The sequence below is a fragment of the Mesoplodon mirus genome (genome assembly GCF_964341445.2).
Source record: "Mesoplodon mirus genome assembly, chromosome: 19".
Taxonomy (NCBI): Eukaryota; Metazoa; Chordata; class Mammalia; order Artiodactyla; family Ziphiidae; genus Mesoplodon; species Mesoplodon mirus.
This window is the reverse complement of record NC_138995.1, coordinates 34,058,422-34,078,061: the sequence shown is the minus strand read 5'-3', so window position 1 is coordinate 34,078,061 and position 19,640 is coordinate 34,058,422. Positions and strand designations below refer to the sequence as shown.

General features: G+C 38.9%; 1 protein-coding gene and 1 pseudogene across 3 annotated transcripts in view; one reads left to right on the top strand and one right to left on the bottom strand.

Annotated features, from left to right (window-relative positions):
* TENT4B (terminal nucleotidyltransferase 4B) overlaps positions 1–19,640 on the top strand; it is a 60,127-nt gene that overhangs the window by 16,309 nt on the left and 24,178 nt on the right. The gene's annotated exons all lie outside the window — the stretch shown is intronic.
* LOC309794945 (large ribosomal subunit protein eL21-like) lies at positions 9,813–11,190 on the bottom strand (annotated as a pseudogene). Its single transcript has one exon. The product of its transcript is annotated as a large ribosomal subunit protein eL21-like (transcript).

The window sequence follows — 19,640 nt, the reverse complement described above, 5'->3', positions numbered from 1 at the left end:
GACCTTTGCTTTCAGCTTGTGGTAGCTGAAGAAAACCATGATGGATGTAGTGGCCTGTGAGCCTCTGCTCAGGAGACAGAATTCTCACAGCCTTAACTTGACAACCAGAGTAATACATTTATTTTTCCTTTAAATGAAACTTGGATTATGTTTCTTCATCTTGTGCTAATATTCTTTAACCTTAGGCTAAAGAATGCTGTAACCCATACAGCATTATAGGAAGGATTCCTACCGGGAGTAAATGTTTAACACTTTACCTCCAATCAAATACTTATTTTAAAGGTTACTATTTACGTATAAAAACCATGTAGCAAGGTGTGTAAAGGAAGGGTAGTATGACCTCTGTAAAGGAAGGCTCCAAGATGATGACCTGAATTGAGCCTCTAGATCATGGTTTGGCTTCAGCTTCCTTAGCAGTTTATGGTCGCCCCTTCTGGGGAGTCAGTAGGCAGGGAAAACTGTGAGACCTGGGCAAAGTGGAGATATTCATGGACATTTCTGTTCTGAAGTAGCTGGATCCTCTTTCCTTCCCCAGGAGCCGTGTGTGTGTGTGTGTGTGTGTGTGTGTGTGTGTTTTATGTATATATGTGTGTGTATATGATTTTTCTTGAGCAGTTTTACGTTTACAGAAAGACTGAACAGAAAGTACAGAGTTCTCCTATACTCCCTCACTTCCACACTCCCACCACAGTTCCTCTATAATTAATATATTGTATTTATTGTATTTGTTACAATTGATGGGCCATATATTGATACATTACGACTAATTCAAGTCCATAGTTTACTGTTAGGTTTCACTCTTTGTGTTGTACATTCTGTGGATTTGGCAAATGTATATATAATGACTTGTATCCATCATTATACAGAATGATATCACGCAGAATAGTTTCACTGCCCTAAAAATCCCGTGTTCTACCTGTTCATCTCTCTCTCCCCCTGAGCCCCTGGCAACCACTGATCTTTTTATTGTCTCCATTGTTTTGTGTTTTCCAGAATGTTATATAGTTGGAATCATACAGTATATGACCATTTCAGATTGTCTACTTTCACTTAGCAGTATGCATTTAAGGTTCCTCTGTATCTTTTCCTGGCTTGATAGCTCATTTTTATTGCTGAATAGTACTCCAAATGTATGGATGTACCACAGCTTATTTATCCAATTACCTGTTGAAGGACATCTTGGTTATTCCAGGTTTGGCAGTTATGAATAAAGCTGTTATAAACATCTGTGTGCAGGTTTTTGTGTGAACATAAGTTTTCAGCTCCTTTGAGTTAATACCAAGGAGTGTGAGATTCCTGGATGGATGGTAAGAGTATATTAAGTTCTGTAAGAAACTGCCAAACTGTCTTCCAAAGTGGCTGTACTATTTTGCATTCCCACCAGCAATGAATGAGAATTCTTGTTGCTCCACATCCTCTCCAGCATTTGGTGTTGTCAGTGTTTTGGATTTTGGCCATTCTAATAGGTGTATAGTAGTATCTCATTGTTTTAATTTGCAGTTCCCTAATGACATATGATGTCAGGTATCTTTTCTTATACTTGTCATCTGTATTTTCTTTGGTGAGGTGTCTCCTCAGATATTTTGCTTTTTTTTAAAAAAAATTGAAGTATAGGTGACTTACAATATTGTGTTAATTTCAGGTGTACTGCATAGAATTTGATATTTTTATAGATGATACTCCATGTTTTGCTCTTTTTTTTTTTTTTTTTTTTTTGCGGTACGCGGGCCTCTCACTGTTGTGGCCTCTCCCGTTGCGCAGCACAGGCTCCGGACGTGCAGGCTCAGTGGCCATGGCTCACGGGCCTAGCCGCTCCGCGGCATGTGGGATCTTCCCAGACCAGGGCACGAACCCATATCCCCTGCATCGGCAGGTGGATTCTCAACCACTGCGCCACCAGGGAAGCCCCCATGTTTTGCTCATTTTTAAGTTAGGTTATTTTCTTATTGTTGAGTTTTAAATATTTTGGATACCAGTCCTTTATTAAATATGTATTTTTAAATTTTTATTTTATTTATTTTTGGCTGCGTTGGGTCTTAGTTGCAGCATACGGAATCTTCATTGAAGCATACGGGATCTTTCGTTGTGGTGCGCGGGCTCTTCGTTGCGACACTTGGGCTTCTCTGTAGTTGTGGTGTATGGGTTTCCTCTTCTCTAGTTGTGGTGCGCAGGCAGGCTCCAGGGTGCATGGGCTCTGTAGTTTGCGACCCGCAGCCTATCTAGTTGAGGCACGTGAGCTCATTAATTGTGGCACGCGGTCTTAGTTGCCCTACAGCATGTGGGATCTTAGTTCCCCGACCAGGGATTGAACCCGCAACCCCTGCATTGCAAGGTGGATTCTTTAACACTGGACCACCAGGGAAGTCCCTTAAATATTTGTTTTGTAAAAAATTTTTTCCCAGTCAATGGCTTGCCTTTTCCTTCTCTTGACAATGTCTTTTGCAGAGCAGAAGTTTTTACTTTTAGTGAAGTCCAATTTAGCAATTTTCTTTTATGGACTGTGCTTTTGGTATTGTGTCTGAAAAGTCATGGCCAAACTCAAGGTCACCTAAATTTTTTCATAGGTTATCTTCTAGGAATTTTATAGTTTTGTGTTTTACATTTAGGTATATGATCCATGTTTTAGTTAATATTTATGAAAGATGGACAATCTGTGTCTAGATTCATTTTTTTGCATGTGAGTGTCCAGTTGTTCTAGCACCGTTTTCTATAAAGACTGTCCTTGCTCCATTGAATTGCCTTTGTTCCTTTGTCAGAGATCAGTGGACCATATTTTGTGTAGGTATATTTCTGGGCTTTCTATTCTGTTCCATGTCTAGTCTTTCGCCAGTACTACACTGTCTTGATTACTTTAGCATCATAGTAAGTCTTGAAGTCAGGCATTGTCATTCCTCTGACTTTATTCTTCTCGTTCTATATTATTTTGGCTATTCTGGATCTTTTGCCTTTCCATATAAATTTTAGAATCAGTTTGTTGATATATACAAAATGTCTTGCTGAATTTTGATTGGGATTTCATCGAATCTGTAGATCAAGTTGCAAAGAAATGGAATAGATCTTTGATTTCTTTCATCAGAGTTTTGTACTTTTCTTCATATAGATCTTGATCATATGTTGTTACATTTATAGCTAACTATTTCTGTTTGGGTTTTTTTAAAAATGATATTACATTTTAAATTTCATATTTCATTTGTTTATTGCTGGTATATAAGGAAGCAATTGACTTTGGTTTATTAACTTTGTATCCTGTTACCTTGCTATAATGGCTTATTAGTTCCAGGAATTTTTTTGTTACTTCTTTGGGATTTTCTACATAGATAATCATGTCAGTAGCAAACAAAGGCAATTTTATTCTTCCTTTCCAGTATGTACACTTTTTATTTCCTTGTTTTGTTTTATTGCATTAGGACTTCCAGTATGATGCTGATTAGGAGTGGTGAGAGTGGACATCTTGCCTTGTCCCTAATCTTAGTGGGAAAGCATCTAATTTCTCATCATTAAGTAGCTATAAGATAATTTGTAATATGTTCTTTATCAAGTTGAGTAACTTCCCCTCTATTTCCGGTTTCCTGAGTTGTTTTTTTTTGGGGGGGGTGCACCACGAGCCATGGGGGAATATTAGTTCTCCAACTAGGGTTTGAACCCGTGCCCCCTGCAGTCGTAACCATTGGACCACCATGGAATTCCCTTCCTCAGTGTTTTTGATTGGGTGTTAGATTTTTTCAAATGCTTTTTCTGTCTATTTGATATGATAATAGGATTTTTCTTCTTTAGCCTGTTGATGTGATGGATTACATAAATTTATATTTGAATGTTGACTCAGTCTTGCATACCTGGAATAAATCCCACTTGGTCATGGTGTATAATTCTTTTTGTACATTATTGTATTTGGTTTGCTAATATTTTGTTCAAGGTTTTTACATCTGTGTTCAGAGATACTTCAGAGATATTGGTCTGTAGTTTTTCTTTCTTATAATGTCTTTGGTTTGGGGATTAGGGTAATCGTCTCAGAGAATGCATTAGAAACGATTTCCTCTGCTTCTATTTTCTGGAAGAGATTGTAGAAAATTAAGATAATTTCTTCCTTAGATCTTTGGTAGATTTCCCTAGTGAACCCGTCTGGGGTTGTTGCTTTTTATTTTAAGAGGGTTATTAGTTATTGATTCAGTTTCCTTAATAGACATAGGCCTATTCAGATTGTTCTTTGCTTCTTGTATAAATTCTGGTAGATTGTCTCTTTCAAGGAATTGGTCTGTTTTATCTAGGGTATCAATTTGTGGGTTCATAATATTTCTTTATCTTCCTGTTAATATCCATAGGATCAGTAGTGATGGCCCTTCATTCATTTCTGATGTTAGTAATTAGTGTCTTCTCTCTTTTTTCTCAATTTGGCTAGAGGTTTATCCATTTCATTGATCTTTCCAAAGAGTCAGCTTTTGTTTCACTGATTTTTCTCTATAGATTTCTTTTTTCACTGATTTCTGCTCAAATTTTGATTATTTTCCTTGTCCTTACTTTGAACATAATTTATTCACCTTTTTCTAGTTTCCTAAGGTAGAAACTTAGATAATTGATTTTTAGATCTCTCTTCTTTTCTTTCTTTCTTTTTTTTTAAATAAATTTATTTATTTTTGGCTGCACTGGGTCTTCATTGGTGCTCGCGGGCTTTCTCCAGTTGCAGCAAGCAGGGGCTACTCTTCGTTGTGGTGCGCGGGCTTCTCATTGCGGTGGCTTCTCTTGTTGCGGATCACAGGCTCTAGGCACGCAGGCTTCCATAGTTGTGGCATGTGGGCTCATTAGTTGTGGCTTGTAGGCTCCAGAGCGCAGGCTCAGCAGCTGTGGCGCACGGGCCCAGCTGCTCTGCGGCATGCGGGATCTTCCCGGACCAGGGCTCGAACCCACGTCCCCTGCATTGGCAAGTGGGCTCTCAATCACTGCGCCACCAGGGAATCCCTCTCTTCTTTTCTAATATTTGCATTCAGTGATATAAATTTTACTCTGTGTACTGCTTGCCCTGCATGTCACAAGTTTTGATAAGTTATATTTTCACTTTCATTTAGTTAGGACTATCTCTTGAGACAACTTCTTTGACCCAAGTTTTAATTTCCCAATTATTTAGTCTCCAAGTATTGCATATTTAATCTTCAAATATTATATTTGGGATTTTCCAGCTATTTTTAAATTACTGATTTCTAGTTTAATTCCATTGAGGTCTGAGAGTATACTTTGTATGATTTAAAATTTTTTAAGTTGTGTTTTATGGCCCAGAATGTGATCTGCTTACAGGTCTTTTTTTTTCCCCCCAAGAAATGTGATGATGTAAGGTTCTCTCATTTTTATTGTATGTGACTTCAAAGTAACATACAGTTAAAAAAAAAATCAGAATGAAGCAACCCAAGTGTTCATTGATGGATGAATGGGTAAACAAAATATTGTAATATACACACAATGCAATATCATTCAGCTTTATAAGGGAAGGAAATTGACACATGGTACAACATGGATGAAACTTAAGGACGTGCTAAGTGGAAAAAAAGCCAGTCACAAAGGACAGAATTGAATGAGATTCTACTTCTGTGAGATACCTAGGGAGTAGTTAAATTCATAGAGACAGAAAGTAGAACAGTGACTGCTAGGGGTTTGGGGGCGGGGGAGAGCAGAATGGGGAGTTAGTGTTTAATGGGTACAGAGTTTCATTTGGGGAAGATTAAAAAGTTGTGGAGCACACACTGTAACTACGGAAGCCCGCACGCTTTACGGCCTGCATGCTGCAACTACTGAGCCCGCGAGCCACAGCTACTGAAGCCCGTGCGCCTAGAGTCTGTGCTCTGCAACGAGAGAAGACACCACAGTGAGAAGCCTGTGCACCACAACGAAGAGTAGCCCCCGCTCACCGCAACTAGAGAAAGCCCGCACACAGCAACGAAGACCGAACGCAGCCAAAAAAAAGAAAAAAAACAAGTTCTGGAGCAAAGTTTCAGTTATGCAGTATAAACAAGTTTTGAAGATCTATACAGCATGGTGCCTATAACTAATAGTGTAGGGCCTAGCCGCTCCGCGGCATGTGGGATCTTCCCGGACCGGGGGCATGAACCCATGTCTTTTGTCTTTTGTTACGTATTCTTACCACACACATTAAAAAAATAAATAAAGGGGGCAGGAGGAAACTTTCGGGAGGTGTTGGATATGTTTTTGGCCTTGATGGTTGGTGATAGTTTTACAAGTATGGTTATATACATGAAATATTTTATGTGTCAGTCATACTTCAGTAAAGTGGTTTAAAAAAAAAGTTCTATAGATGGATAGTAGTGATAGTTTCACAAGATGTGTATGTCTTTTTTTGTTTTTTTAGCGTCTTTATTGGAGTATAATTGCTTTACAGTGGTGTGTTAGTTTCTGCTTTATAACAAAGTGAATCAGCTGTACATATATCCCCATAACTCTTCCCTCTTGCATCTCCCTCCCTCCCACCCTCCCTATCCCACCCCTCCAGGTGGTCACAAAGCACCGAGCTGATCTCCCTGTGCTATGCGGCTGCTTCCCACTAGCTATTGGTTTTACATTTGGTGGTGTAAATATGTCCATGCCACTCTCTCACGTTGTCACAGCTTACCCTTCCCCCTCCCCGTGTTCTCAAGTCCACGCTCTAGTAGTTCTGCATCTTTATTCCCGTCCTGCCTCTAGGTTCTTCGTGACCATTTTTTTTTTTCAGATTCCATATATATGTGTTAGCATACGGTATTTGTTTTTCTCTTTCTGACTTACTTCACTCTGTATCACAGTCTCTCGGTCCATCCACCTCACTACAAATAAATCAATTTCGTTTCTTTTTATGGCTGAGTAGATGTGTGTGTCTTCATGCCATAGAACTGCACACTTAAAAATGGTTAAAATGGTAAATTTTACGTATATTTTACCACAGTTTTTAAAAAATGGGAAAAAATTGCTTTAAATCAGAACATTGACAAAGAAAAGATTGAATTATTTTAAAAATTTCTTTATTCCAAATGTATTTATTTTATAGTTTTATTTATTTATATCTTTTTATTATTTTTTTAAATAGATCTTTATTGGAGTATAATTGCTTCACAATACTGTTTCAGTTTCTGTTGTACAACAAGATGAATCAGCCATATGCATGCATATGTCTCCATATCCCCTCCCTCTTGAGCCTCCTCCCCACCTTCCCTATCCCGCCCCTCTAGGTTGTTGCAAAGCACCGAGCTGATCTCTCTGTGCTATGCGGCTGCTTCCCACTAGCTAACTATTTTACATTCGGTAGTGTATATATATGTCAATGCTACTCTCACTTCACCCCAGCTTCCCCCCGCACCCCGCCCCGTGTGCTCAAGTCCATTCTCTATGTCTGTGTCTTTATTCCTGCCCTGCTTCTGGGTTCATCAGTACTATTTTTTGTTTTGCGGTATGCAGGCCTCTCACTGTTGTGGCCTCTCCCGTTGCGGAGCACAGGCTCCGGACGTGCAGGCTCAGTGGCCATGGCTCACGGGCCTAGCCGCGCCGCGGCATGTGGGATCTTCCCGGACCAGGGCACGAACCCATGTCCCCTGCATTGGCAGGCGGACTCTCAACCACTGCGCCACCAGGGAAGCCCAGTACCATTTTTTTTTCTTTAGATTCCATATATATTCATTAGCATATGGTATTTGTTTTTCTGTTTCTGACTTCACTCTGTATGACAGATATTGAGCTCCATGAGCTGTTTGTATATTTTGGAGATTAATTCTTTGTTTCCTTTGCAAATATTTTCTCCCATTCTGAGGGTTGTCTTTTTGTCTTGTTTATGGTTTCCTTTGCTGTGCAAAAGCTTTTAAGTTTAATTAGGTCCCATTTGTTTGTTTTTATTTTCATTACTCTAGGAGGTAGGTCAAAAAAAATCTTGCTGTGATTTATGTCAAAGATTGTTTTTCCTATGTTTTCCTCTAAGAGTTTTATAGTGTCTGGTCTTACATTTAGGTCTTTAATCCATTTGGAGTTTATTTTTGTGTATGGTGTTAGGTAGTGTTCTAATTTCATTCTTTTACAAGTAGCTGTCCAGTTTTCCCAGCACCACATATTGAAGAGGCTGTCTTTTCTCCATTGTATGTTCTTGCCTCCTTTGTCATAAATTAGGTGACCCTATGTGTGTGGGTTTATCTCTGGGCTTTCTATCCTATTCCATTGATCTATATTTCTGTTTTTGTGCCAGTACCATACTGTCTTGATTACTATAGCTTTGTAGTATAGTTTGAAGTCAGGGAGCCTGATTCCTCCAGCTCCGTTTTTCTTTCTCAAGATTGCTTTGGGTATTCGGAGTCTTTTGTGTTTCCATACGAATTGTGAAATTTTTTGTTCTAATTCTGTGAAGAATGTGATTGGTAGTTTGATAGGGATTGCATTGAATCTGTAAATTTCTTTGGGTAGTAGAGTCATTTTCACAATGTTGGTTCTTCCAATCCAAGAACATGGTATATTTCTCCATCTGTTTATGTCACCTTTGATTTCTTTCATCAGTGTTTTAGTTTTCTGAGTACAAGTCTTTCACCTCCTTAGATAGGTTTATTCCTAGGTATTTTATTCTTTTTGTTGCGATGGTAAATGGGATTGTTTCCTTAATTTCTCTTTCTAATTTTGTGTTGTTAGTATATAGGAATGCCAGAGATTTCTGTGCATTAATTTTGTATCTTGCAACTTTACCAAATTCATTGATTAGCTCTAGTAGTTTTCTGGTGGCATCTTTAGGATTCTCTATGTATAGTATCATGTCATCTGCAAACAGTGACAGTTTTACTTCTTCTTTTCCAATTTGTATTCCTTTTATTTCTTTTTCTTCTCTGATTGCCGTGGCTAGGACTTCCAAAACTATGTTGAATAATAGTGGTGAGAGTGGACATCCTTGCTTTGTTCCTGATCTTAGAGGAAATGCTTTCAGTTTTTCACCATTGAGAATGATGTTTGCTGTGGGTTTGTCGTATATGGCCTTTATTATGTTGAGGTAGGTTCCCTCTATGCCCATTTTCTGGAGAGTTTTTAATCATAAATGGGTGTTGAATTTTGTCAAAAGCTCTTTCTGTGTCTATTGAGATGATCATATGGTTTTTATTCCTTAATTTGTTAATACGGTATATCACATTGATTGATTTGTGTATATTGAAGAATCTTTGCATCCCTGGGATAAATCCCGCTTGATCATGGTATATGATCCTTTTAATGTGCTGTTGGATTCTGTTTGCTAGTATTTTGTTGAGGATTTTTGCATCTATGTTCATCAGTGATATTGGCCTGTAGTTTTCTTTTTTTGTGATATCTTTTTCTGGTTTTGGTATATCAGGGTGATGGTGTTTTCGTAGAATGAATTTGGGAGTGTTCCCCCCCTCTGCAATCTTTTGGAAGAGTTTGAGAAGGAGCGGTGTTAGCTCTTCCCTAAATGTTTGATAAAATTCACCTGTGAAGCCATCTGGTCCTGGACTTTTGTTTGATGGAAGATTTTTTTTTTTTAACCTTTCATTTATTTATTTATTTATTTATTTATTTATTTTTTGCGGTACGCGGGCCTCTCACTGTTGTGGCCTCTCCCGCTGCAGAGCACAGGCTCCGGACGCGCAGGCTCAGCGGCCATGGCTCACGGGCCCAGTCGCTCCACGGCACGTGGGATCTTCCCGGACCAGGGCACGAACCCATGTCCCCTGCATCGGCAGGCGGACTCTCAACCACTGCGCCACCAGGGAAGCCCTCATTCATTTATTTTAAATCCTTTGTTCATAGGAATTTAGAGACTATTTTCAAACTAGTACAAATTTTTATAAATAATATCTAGCAGTTTATTAACCAGCGGAGTATACTGCACAACAAACTACCTCACATCTTTCAGGAAGAAAAAACACTAAATTTGAAAAGTAAAAAGATGTCACCCACTGAATTTGGACACAATTAAAATGTGCTTTAAATATTTGTTTGGGGGGGGTCACACACTTCTACTCAATTAAGAGAAACATTTATACAGTCCAGGTCTTCTATTTTCTTTACCCCCATCATGCCATGAATTCATAGGGAATGGGCTCCAACAGTTCAGGATCCTTTCCATTGGTTCTCAGAAAGTGTGCTTCTCTGAGTGGAGCAGGCTGGTGCTTCAGTTGAACCCAAGTACCTTTCTCTTTGTCTTCCTTCTTTTTCTGATCATTTTCCTTCACCCGTTTCAGGAAGCTGTCTCGGCTCTTAGAGTGCTTAATATGCTCGATGCGCACATTAATTCTCTTGGCAAGAATCTTGCCCTTAACTTGTTTGTTTACAATGATGCCAACAGCATGCTGGGTGACATTGTAGACTCTCCCAGTTTTGCCATGGTAACATTTCTGGGGTATTCCTTTTTGAACAGTGTCCTGATATCCACAGTATCACCTTTCTTGTAGATTTGCATGTATGTGGCCAAAGGAACAACTCCATATTTTCTAAAAGGCCTAGAGAACATGTAGCGGGTGTCCCTCCTCTTTCCCTTTGTGTTGGTCATTTTGGTGAATTACTGGAAGATGGTGGTTCCGGCCGAAAAGCTGTTGGAAGATTTTTAATTACAGTTTCAATTTCATTGTTTGTGATAGGTCTGTTTATATTTTCTAATTCTTTCTGGTTCAGTCTTGGAAATATGTACCTTTCCAAGAATTTATCCATTTCTTCGTGGTTGTCCATTTTATTGGCATATAGTTGTTTGTAGTAGTCTCTTATAATCCTTTATAATTCTGCAGTGTCAGTTGTGATTTCTCCTTTTTCATTTCTAATTTTATTTATTTGCATCCTCTCCCTTTTTTTCTTGATGAGTCTGGCTAAGGGTTTATCAGTTTTGTTTATCTTCTCAAAGAACCAGCTTTTAGTTTTATTGATCTTTGCTATTGTTTTCTTCATTTCTATTTCATATATTTCTGCTCTGATCTTTATGATTTCTTTCCTTCTACTGACTTTGGGGTTTTTTTGTTCTTCGTTCTCTAGTTGCTTTAGGTGTAGGATTAGATTGTTTATTTTGATAGCTTTATTTATTTATTTATTTGTTTAATTTTTAAAGAAATATTTATTTGGTTGCGTTGGGTCTTAGTTGCGGCTCGCAGGCTCCTTAGTTGCAGCTCCAGGGCTCCTTAGTTGTGGCTCGTGGGCTCCTTAGTTGTGGCATGCAAACTCTTAGCTGCAGCATGCATGTGGGATCTAGTTCCCCAACCAGGGATTGAACCTGGGCCTCCTGCATTGGGAGCGTGGAGTCTTATCCACTGCGCCACCAGGGAAGTCCCTGTATGTATTTTGAGACTTATGTGACTAGTTTAATTTTCACTTGTGATTGATCTGATAGAATCTAATTACGTTCAGTTAGGATTTCTTATGGTGTGACGATGAATAGAATTTTTCTGTAGATTAGCACAAAATTATATGTATGATGAATCTGATACTCGCAGAAGATATTCATGCATTTATTTAAGGACACTCTGCTTATGGACTTGATTGAGTTGTGGCCACATGGTAGAATCATCATGGGGTTTGAGATCAGAGGGTCTTCGGAGGTCATTTATTCCAGTCCTTTAAAAAATTGATAATTTGAATCTCAGAGAGGTTAAATGACTTTACCAAGTTTCAAGTTAGTGGAGTGACTTTATCTTTAGTTGAAACCAGGGCTTCTTACTAGCCCTAGTTTATAATGGATCTTAGTTATAGAGAATCTGGTCCTGTTAGCCTAGCTCTGTGATTTCAAATAAAACTGGGAGTTGGTGTTTCACCTCCTCTGCTGGCTGCCACTGTGTTTCCTATGGCCCATGCAGATAATGGTGTTCTGCTTAATGAGCTTGATAAGGGCAATGCCTAAACCAGTTACTTCAACACAGGGTTCTCAATCTGAGGAAGTTAAAAAAGAGAATTGATGACTGGAACCCACTTCTCAGAGATTCTGATTTAATAGGTCTGCAGTGGGTGGTGGCTTTCACGTCATATTTAAAAAATAATAATCATATGCAGCACGGATTGAGAAGTACTGCTTAAAACCCACTTTTAGAGCGTGGGTTCTCAAATCCGGCTAATTGTCAGAATCCCTTGGACCCCCTTGCTATAAGGGGGTTGAGGTGGGAGATGAGATGCTGGAAGTCCTCTGAAATTATGCTCAAAATGGAATAGCTTTGCCTTCCCACTAACTTTTCTGTATTGATTAATACCAGACCAGGTGAATGAAACAACTTCAAAATAGTTATGTGGGCAACAGACATCATCTTAATGAGGTGAAGTTTGGCTAAGGCTTTGTAACACTATCGTTTTTTGGATGAAAAGTAAAAATGCTTATTAAGGAGTTTGAGATTATGTGTAAGATTTTTTAAAAATTTGGTCTTGTACTAAAAGTGCTTTTTTCCTTTTTTTTTTTTTGGCGAGGAGGGTGTCTGGGGTTGTTTTTAAGGAAGGAAACATGTTTACATTGTTGGAGAGGTACAGAGGGAAGTGTGTTTTTGTATTTAAATGTGAAGACAGGGCACCTTCAATGCCCTTTATCAGTTAGACTCAAACCACCTGTGTTCATATAGATTTGAATTCCCTTAATGGAATATTAGATAAATCACATGCAGTTTATGACCCAGAGATTTTTCTTAAATTATAATTATGGAAATAAGGCATGAATTTATTGTCCTTGTAAAAACTCAAAACGTTACAGAGAAGTCAGGAGTCTCCTTTGACCACCATTCTTGTTCTTAGCCCCAGCCTCTTCTTCAGAGGTAATGATTGTTTCCAACGTCCTGTGGATCCTCCCAGAACTTTTCCTACTGGGTGGACTTTATTTTGTAAATTTTGTTTTTTTCCAAATAATGTATCTTGGAAATTTTTTCGTGTCAGTTCACGTGCTGTGTAGAATTCAACTGTGTAGTTGTACCGTAACTTTTAAAGCCATTTTCCTACTGGTGAACACAAGTGTTGTTTCCACTGTTTCCTGTTCCAGTGCTGCAGTGAACATTGTTGTGGATGCCTCTGTGTGCACATGTGCTGTGATTGCTGGGGCAAAATGCTAAATTGTCCTCCAGCCAGGTCATGTTGCAGAAGTGTCGAGGGGAACTCAGGAGAATTTGCTGGACTTCATTGAATTTGCAAATATTTCAGTGAAGACACAAGAGTAGCAGAGCAATTTTTTTGTTTATAATTGTCAAAAATTTGAGGAGTGTTTTGGGTTTGCTCTGCAGACCCTGAATGTCTTCATGCCCAGTGCCATTGTGCTGGCTGCTGACTTGGAAATAGTTTATAAAAAACGCTGAATTAGGTTAGTGATGTGAAGATGATTAACAGATAATGGTAGCCAGAATAATTGTGTCAAAACAGCAAGAAATATCAAGAGGATTTGATGAGTTCTGCGTTTTCTTTGGTGCTTGCCTTTCATAATAGTGTTAGAAACTTTACGTTGTATATTCAATAATTTGTATTGTATATCTGATCAACTTGACTGTAAAATAACAACAAATACGCCATTTCAAAGAAGCTCTTCATTAAAAATTATCAACTAATAGTAGTCTCCATAAACTCTTATTTAAGTGTCATTGTAAAAGATCCATTTAAAAAATACAATTTTCTTCTACTTGAAAGATCTTATTGCTTCTCCTAGTTTACATTTTGCATGGTCTTTTCCATGTATTTACATAGTCTACGATGCAGTGTTTTTTGGAGAGGGTAGAACACATTTTCCTACATGACTATATACCAGGGTTTACTAAAGCACGCCCTTGTTGTTGGACATCTAAGTTGCTTTTCATTTTCTGTTGTGAATAAAGCATGAGAAACATACTTATAAGTGTTGTTTACTTTTGAGCCAGTTTCTCCATCTGTGTTCCTCAAAGTAAAATTGCTGGTCTCATTGTGTGTTAGAAAGACTGTGAAGGTTAACGGTGAATGAGGGAAACTGTTACTACTTTTCTGAAGGCTCCCAGGCTCCTACCCCGCACCCCCCTACCCCCAAGGAGATTTGGGCTTTATCCGTTTACTTATTTTTGTCATGGAATAGTGGTTGTGAGATTTTTGCCCCATGGGTTTGTTGGTGTGTGTGTTTGTTTGTTGAGGTATGTGTAAATGTGTTGGCTGTATTATTATTCTACTTTGAAGTTTCTAGTGTGTTAATGTTCTGATTTTTCTCATGCGTATCACTTTCTTATCTGAAAGTGAGGTAATAGTGAACTTGGCACCACTGAATTAGAACATTGGCAGTTTGTCCTTGACCAGAAGATCATATGCCCAGGAAAGGGGTAATTACATGAGGGATTCAGCAGTTCCAGAAACGGGTGGTTGTGTCTTCCAATGGAGAATGTCAAAGAGTTATTCAGATTTATATAACTTTCCGTAAAATGAGACAAGACTTCCTAAGGAATGGTAAACTTAAGGACATATAAATATATGCTCATTGTTAGGGAAGTTAATGGTGAAAAGAGTTTTTGTTTTTGTTTTTTTGTTTTTGACTTTCTGTGGATGCTTGAGGATTATCCTGTGAAACCAGCAGTGCCCAGGAGGGAGCTGAGGTGGGCAGGCGCAGATTCATGGACTCTCTAATGACATGTGGAGAAGCTATTGGGACTCTCGGATTAGATTGATGTTGCGTTAAAAGTTCTGAATGCCTTAGATACCTGTTGACCCTGGGATCCCTAGGTCCTTTTTGGGTCTTTCAGTATTTCAAAAAGTGTAACAATTTGCCTGTTACCTTGGTCCATGTGCTAAGTAAAATGTCAAGTTGTTTTGTTTTGGGTTTATGTTAAGTCATTTACTACCTGGATATACAAGTCTTCTTTCTGTTGACTCATAGACTCTCCTATTCCTCTTATTTTGCTTTGTGGTAACATACAAGTTAAGGCAGAATCTTTTGGGGTCTGTAATGGCAGCTTGTCCTTTCTTTTTCTTTTTTCCCTAATAATAGCCTCACTGAGATATGTACAGTTCAGGTGTTTTTTAGTATATTCACAGAGTTGTGCAGCTATCATCAGAATAAGTTTTAGAATATTTTCATCACCGCCAAAACAAACCTCATATCCACTAGCAGTTACTTTCTATCTCTACGGATTTGCTTATTTTGGACATTTCATATAAATGGAATTATATAGCATAGGTGTCCTTTTGTGTGTGCCTTCTTTCACTTAGCATGTTTTTAAGGTTCATCCATGTTGTAGTATGTATCATTCCTTTATGTGGCTGAATAACATTTCAGTGTGTCCACATTTTGTTTATCCATTCATCAATTGATGGACACTTGGATTATTTCCACTTTTTGGCTATTGTGAATAATGCTGTTACAAACAGCTTTTGCGTGGGTATAGGTTTTCATTTCCCTTGGATAGATACCTAGGAGTGTTCCTTCTTTTGGTTCTTAGTGTCATTTTGAGCCTGGTGTACTTTTGCATCTCCCATACTTAAGTGGAAATAGTGTTTTGGCTGAAAGAAAAAAGAAAGATCTAATTGTGTTGTGTGTGTGAGAGAGAGAGAGGGAGAGGGAGAGGGAGAGGGAGAGGGAGAGGGAGAGGGAGAGAGAGAAAGAATGACTATGAATGGCTCTAGGGTTATTTCTACCCTGATCTTATTTGTACAGTTTTGATATAACTGGCAAAGTAGCAAAGCTCCAAGTTGCGGTTGCTTCCAGGTTCTGGCTTATTTGGGAATTTTTGCCTTTTATTGACAGTTTTCAGTTACCTGCAGTAAGTAATTATGAACCAGTCGTAACTGTATTACTAGCCTGGTATGAATTTAATTGTATGTAGAAATGCTGCAGTTTTTACATTAATTCTAATGGGAATTAGTGTTTTTTTAACTTGCAATTTTGGAGGCAAGCAAAAATTGTAAGACCAATTATGGTCCCAGAGTGAGAGAGAGAAAAGTCTGGCTAGTGAATGCTGATTGACAACTCTTGACTGCTTGTTGATGGCAGCTTAGATCTATGGGGAGAGGGGAAGATGGGAAGTAGAAGGTGCTCTTGATGGTAAATTGGGAACATGGCCTGTGTCTGGGCTGTCTGCTCATTCATTGTGTAGAATGGCTAAAGGAAGTTTTAATTCCTTATTATGTAAACTTTTGATTCTTAGTCATTTCAAATTTTTATTATTAACTATTTCAAACATGTGGAGAGGATACAGAATAGCAATGAACCCCTGAGTACCCACCATCTGGATTTAACAAATTTGACTTTTCCCCTTTTTTTCCCCTCCCTCCCTCCCTTCTTTTGTTCCATTTTTTTTTCTTTTTTTCCTTTACGTAAGGAATATAACTTTTCAGATACACTTGAACACTGTTTGGCATACCTCCCATTTACCTCCCTCCTTTCCCAGAGCTAACCACTCTTGCAACGCTGATGTTTTTACGCTTCTATGTTTACATCCATAGCAATATATACCATTGGTGTCTATATTTTTAAACATTACATAAATGGTTTAATTTTTAATTCTAACTCTGTAGCAGTGTTTCTCAAATTAAGATCTTCAAAAAATATTTTTGGCAGATATCCAGTGTTAGCTTAAGTTTTTCTTATTGTGATAAAATATACATAACATAAAATTTACCATTGTTAAGTATACAGTTCAGTGGCATTAAGTACATTCACATCACTGTCCAACCGTCACCACTATCAGTTTCCAGAATTTTTCGTCATTCCAAGCAGAAACTATCTACCCATTAAACTGTCACTCCCCATTCCCCCCTCCCCTCCAGCCCCTGGTAACTAACCTCTGTTCTGCTTTCCCTCTGAATTTGCCTATTCTAGGTACTTCATATAAATGGAATCATACAATATTTGTCCTTTTGTGTCTGGCTTATTGTTTCACTTAGCATAATGTTCTTAACATGCATGTTATGACATATATCAAAATATCCTTCGTTTTTAATGCCAACTCATATTCCACATTTTGTTTATCCATTCATCTGTTGATGGACATTTGGTTTGTTTCCACCTTTTGGCTATTGTGAATAATGCTATGAACATTGGTGTATAAGTATCTTGAGTTTCTGCTTTCAATTCTTCTGGGTTTATACCTAGGAGTGGAATTGCTGCATCATATGGTAATTCTACTTTTTAAGGAACTGCCACAGTTTTCCACGTGAGCTAATCATTTTATATTCCCACCAGCAATGCAGGAGGGTTCCGATTTTTCCACATCTCACCAACACTTGTTAATTTCTGTTTATTTGATAATAGCCATCCTAATGGGTTGAAGTAATCTGATGGTACTGATTTGGATTTCTCTAATGACTATTGATGTTGAATATCTTTTCATGTGCTTATTGGTCATCCATAGATCTTCTTTGGAGAAATGTCCATTCAAGTCCTTTGTCCATTTTTGAATCGGGATTTGATTTTGTTGTTGAATTTTAGGAGTTCTTTGTATATTTTGGATATTAATCCCTTATCGGATATATGATTTGAAAATATTTTCTCCCATTCTGTTGGTTGTCTTTTCACTCTCTCTTTTTTTTTTTTTTTGGTGGTACGTGGGCCTCTCACTGTTGTGGCCTCTCCCGTTGCGGAGCACAGGCTCCGGACACGCAGGCTCAGCAGCCATGGCTCACGGGCCTAGCCGCTCCGTGGCATGTGGGATCTTCCTGGACCGGGGCACGAACCCTTGTCCCCTGCATCGGCAGGCGGACTCTCAACCACTGTGCCACCAGGGAAGCCCCCCAGCACCATTTTCTGAAAAGACTGTCCTTTCTCCATCGATTGCTCTTGGCACCCTAGCTTGAGTTATTTTTATTATAATGTAAGAATGCACACAAGGATAAATTTCTTATGTTTAAAAAAGGTTACAAAAACAAAACAACCAGGTAAATACAGATAAAATGACAGAATCAATAAAATTAAAATGAATTTATGGGACAGATGATGTTTTACGCAAATCATATTGCTACTCTCAATGTAAATATGATCTTGCCAGCTGTGGTATTGGGAATGCACTGGAAATGCCTTTAGTACCTTTCCATGTGACAACTCAGTTCTCTCATCATTTTTCTCTATTCTGAAAGCTGTAGAAATGTTCAGGGGTGCCATTTGACCTTTACTTGGCATATATGTGTGATACATGTATCAGGTCTTACCCTGTTCTTGACTGTTAGTACAGACCAATTAAAATCCTATTCTTTGGCCTTAGCTTGATGGTAAACACAAGAGCACATGTGGGCTGGGGAGTCCTTGGGCAGCTCTCTGTTTCCAGAGAAGCATCTAGATGATCCAGAACAAGCTCATGCTAATGTTATATAGAGTAATATTGAAGTGAAAACACACAATTTAAAAATTCTCATAGAGAACGTATGGACTTGGAAGAAGTATCTACAGGGCCAGTTTGAGACACCTTTCTTTCTTTCTTTCTTTCTTTCTTTCTCTCTCTCTCTCTCTCTCTCTCTCCCTCCCTCCCTCCCTCTCCCTCCTTCCCTCCCTTCCTCCCTTTCTTTCCTTCCCATGCCACGCGCGTGGCACCTAGGATCTTAGTTCCCCGACCAGGGATCAACCTGCGCCCCCTGCACTGGAAGCAGGGGAGTCTTAACCAGTGGACTGCCAGGGAAGTCCCAGGTTCAGTTATTTTTATTATAACTTCAGGGTTTTTAAAAATTGCTTGTCTTTAGTGATTTTATATATTATTGTTTTTTCTCTTGATTACAACCAAAATAAAAGCTGGTATTCTTAATCTCAGATCCTGATGTATGTGTTTAAATATAATTTTACTGCCAAAAATCTGTCAAAGTTGGCTTTTATTACGTTAGTTTTGTTTTTTGTGGATAACATGACCCTCGAATACCATGTCTTCTCACTGTTAAATTCTCAACTGAGTTGTCCCTATTTGAAGTGTAAGACTGCCAATTTGATTTTAAAATATTGGAAGTGAATTATGGTGAGATAGAGCTGTGAAGAAAGAAGCTTCATGTTCCTCTGGTTATAAATGCCTTTGGCATTTGTTTCTACTTGAAGACAACTTTTTCCTAATGCTTTTTTGAGGGAAGAACGTCTCACCTCTTCAGATAGGTCTGGGGGCAAATGGCTAAGAGACATGAACTAAAGCCCTGCGCTGTCTCCTGACAGGAAATCCCTTTCACACTCTCTCTCTAGTGTTCTAGTATGTAAGTGTGTTTCCTGTTTGTGTGAACTCCTATTTTTAGCGCCTAAAATCAAACTCTTATCTTCTATGCCTGACATGAAGTTTTATGACATGTGGACGTGAGTGTGGGTAGATGTACATACGTCAGCTCAGGGTCCCTTCCTCAAGAAGTGCTTTTCTGTACTGCGTCCTGGGTCTGGGGACACAGAGCTGAATCGGAGAGTCGAGTCGGAGCAGGGAGGCCTGTGAGCAGGGCGGCCTGTGAGCAGGGCATTTGCTGTGAACTCGCTTGGATTGACTGCTGGGCAGGAGGTAGGACTAAGACTAGAGGGTCAGGAGCACTGAGGAGGAGCTAAAGTAACACTGCTTCTGGGAACTTGACTGAGGAGGTGCTAGTTGAGCTCTCAAAGGCTGAGTAAAAAGGTATTCCAGGCACAGGGCCTGCCTGTACAAGGGCAGGGCTCTTGAAGAGGCCTGGCATGTTCTGGCACAGTTCTTTGTGGCTGTACTGGGGGGAAGAGGCATCAGGAAATGACACAGATAGCTTGAGGAAGGGTGATCACGTGGAAGATGGCCCAGAGAAGGGGAAAG